Source organism: Agrilus planipennis, unplaced genomic scaffold, assembly GCF_000699045.2.
Source record: "Agrilus planipennis isolate EAB-ADULT unplaced genomic scaffold, Apla_2.0 scaffold41, whole genome shotgun sequence".
Lineage (NCBI taxonomy): Eukaryota > Metazoa > Arthropoda > Insecta > Coleoptera > Buprestidae > Agrilus > Agrilus planipennis.
In genome coordinates, this window is record NW_020442445.1 from 272,296 (window position 1) to 276,115 (window position 3,820).

Consider the following 3,820-nt stretch of genomic DNA (forward strand, 5'->3'; position numbering starts at 1 on the left):
GTCACTCCAAAATTTTTTAGACGGTAAAACCTTCACCTCAAATGAGGAGGTCAAAAACCTCCTCGATCAGTTTTTTGCCAGCAAAGACCAAAAATTTTATGAGCGTGGAATTATGCTACTACCAGAAATATGGCAAAAGGTGTTGGACCAGAACGGTCAATATATAATTTAATAAAGTATTTGTTTATTATACGAAAACTGTCTTAAAAAACGAAATGACTTTCCCAACAACCCTATATTTTGTATAGGTAGATACTACTAGTTATTATAAATATACGTATATGTACCTTTTTGTCTCGGATTTAGTGAAATGAAGTAATAAAAATTTAGCAGTAGGTTGTTTATACGAATTTAAGTTGCAGTACAGTCTAACCTTTTAGTACTTATTAGGTGATGCCATCATGACAGGTCCTAGTTCTTTCGTCTTATCTATAATCTATAATAAATTTTTGTTTTTTGATAATTCGGTCCATTTAAACGTGATATTTCAGGGAAAGGTCTGATAACAAAGCTAAATTTGTATTTTTGCACGGTTAACATTGATTAACCTTGGGGTTGGAGGCGTGCTGTTTTCGTTCATGATCTCATATTTTTCANACGATAATAATTCTTATATACATAACATCCATCCGGAACATTCGGTCAATCGTCATTGATAACGAATACCGCCTTATTCAAACAAAATGTATTAAAAATTAACTCAATGCTTCAAAAATTCGGTAGTTGTTTTTAATTACTGTATATTTATGCATTTCAAATTAGTTTTTATCTTACCATACTTTTTATCGGAAATATTACATGATGTAAAGGAGTAGAAAATTTGACTCCTTTTCGAAGGAAAATGCCATTGAGTTTATAACTTGAAATATTGACAATTGTTATATTAAAATAAAGAAAACCAAGAACAGAAGAAATTCGCTCTTGGTTTTTATTGCAAGATTATATATTAGAGGCAAATTCTTTTATTTTTTGCAGACGCTGTATTTATCAGCTTTTAAAATGCATATGAAATTTCATAGACAGAGTGATAGAAAGTGAATATACAGACATGTTTCTCATGTTTCGTAAATAGTTTTATTATTTTCATGTCAATGTTTACATAATACGTTGCAGTGGTAAAACTATATGTAGGCGCCGGCGCCGCGATTCATATTATATATTACTGAAATTAATGAACATTGACAGGGATATACAACATTCGTACATTGAAATAAATCCCATTGGGAAAACATGAATTGTGTACCGTCGTCATGAATTAATTCAATTAGTTGTTAGTACCTACATTATTCATTTGATGGATTTTACTAATTAAATTAGTTGAACTCGTCCAAATTTGGACGAATGAGTACCGTTAATGACGGTACATATGTCAGTTACATTTTAATCATTGTGATCCCTCATGTCATAGCCTAATCCAAGCGCTTGATGCATAAAACTTATCCCGGGTGCGTATCACAGCAGCTACATATATCAATAAGGGAAATCTTTCTCAACGTAAACCCATGGTGCATAACACTTCACATTTGTGAATTAGGGTTCCTCTATACCGTCACACAATATAACCCAATGACTACGGGTGATTTTTAATTAAAAATTCCGATTAAATGGTAGCATCCTGCGTATTGAAAGTAATCCTAAAGTACAGTTTCATTTTTTAGTTTAACGCTTTAATGTTCAAGTAATTCCGTAATATCGTATCCTGAATGGATATAGCTAGAATTATCATTGCAAACCTATGCCGATGCTAGAATCATGGATAAATATTAGCACATTATTTAATAGTGAAGTGATATAATCCTTTTGTAACTATACGACTTGGAATTAGAACATTAACTATAGCCATCAAATTATTATAACATAATTTTTTTTGGTGCTGTGTTTTAGTTATCGGAATTAATTAAAAAAGATATGTTGGACATATCGCAAACTTTTCACAAACACCTGCTGAGTTAATTTATTTTATTTATTATGACAATTCTACTTATGTAACGTTTCAATGCCACTTTTAGGAACATTTATTTAAGTTTCATGGGTACCCACTGAATTTCGAGTTGGATTTTCTTATAAGATCATAAATTTTCTTGGCCGGAATCATAATCCCAATCGTTCATTTTGGCCGCAACCATTACCTATAGTATCTTAGCACTACAAGAATTTCTTTAATTGGATAATATTCCCTGATACATCTGTACACAATTAATGACGATATCTACACAGCTTTTTGCCCTTCGAGGTAAGGAGCTGTCCTTGAATTACGTAATACAAATTGGGAGAGGGTGATCCAGCCGGACATTGCTTAAGGACGTTCTAAAAATTGAAGAATTTTGCGTTATTTGTGGATAGTTTGGAACGTAATGACATATTAAATTAACATATAAACGTTGTTACTTACGTCAGTAAAATTGCTTATCTGATATCTCCAGTAAATATCATTAATGTGGTACGTCTACCTAAGTGATAAGATATTTTTTGGGTTTTAGTAGAAAATAAAAATAAAAATACAAGTGTGATTTTGACCCTCGCGCCGCTCCATAGTTGTCGTACCTTATCAAATGCGTTATTAACGATAAAAATGATAAGAGATTAGGTAATATTAGGTAATACTAATTTCTGTCTGTAGAGTCCTTATTGAGGTCATCAAATAGTGCTGGGAGACCGCAGATTGAAAGTGCGTGAGATAGCTGAGACCTGTAAGATGNCCTTGTTTTAGTGTATATATTAATGTTAAGTCTTGTGCAACTTTTACTCCAGTTAGTTGCCTTCAATTGAAAGTTTAGTTTTGATGTTCCTTTACCCAGTATTAGAAATAAGAATAAGAAAATCTGTTATTATGAACAAAAACTCTGAATTCTTAAATAGTTTTTCATTTGAGTAATCCTGAAGTTTTCTCAATAATTTAATTAATTTTTCAATACATTCGGATTCTTCATCTGCTTTAGTTTGAATTGGTTATAGCCTTCCATTAGTGAAAGCATGAAGTATTAATATTGTTATAAAATAACGATAATAATTAAATATATCAAACTAGGAAAACGCTCTATGTACAATATACAGGTATGATAGCATCCACTTTTGATTAATTAATTATTATCAATTGCGGAAGAAAGCAATTGGACGTTCGACATGATATCTATGTATGTAGGTAGGTATTTATTTAGTGCGTGTCATAGATTGCATTTGCTTATTCCAGGAAATGTTTGTCCTAATAATGATTTTAAATTTTGCTAGCGTGTGTGTAAAAAGTAATAAAACACATGTAGGCAGAGGTAAATGTTTTAACAGTTACCACTGAAAATATTTAGATAATGAATGGTTTGTTGGCGTTATTAGTTTTTATAATAGGTGTAGTCATTTGCACCGACACGAGAATATATAGGTAATAAACAGATACTTTTTTTTGATTTACGACTAAATCAATATACGAAATGATCCCCTCAGGAATCCTTAAAATCCTTGCATCATTTTTAGTTAGGTACTACTAAATAAACATTTCAAACCTAAAATACCCCAAATAGGTTTTATAGAACGCTTTTCAACACCCAAAGTGTCATCCTTGAAACGCGTTTTGGGTTTCTATAAAATCGTTTTGTGGAATTTTGGGGTTTAAGTGTATTTAGTCACTGTTCCACATCACTCAATTATATAGGGTTGTTCGGAAAGTCATTTCGTTTTTCCCCGACAGAGGATTTAATTGTATTCTTTTGCACCCAACTTCACATTTAAGCCGTATAATTTTTATATGCTTTGAGAGCTCATATAGCAAGGCTTGTGTGTGAAAAATTCCAATTAATTCTACGCAGTAGTTTTTGGTTGGTGCCCT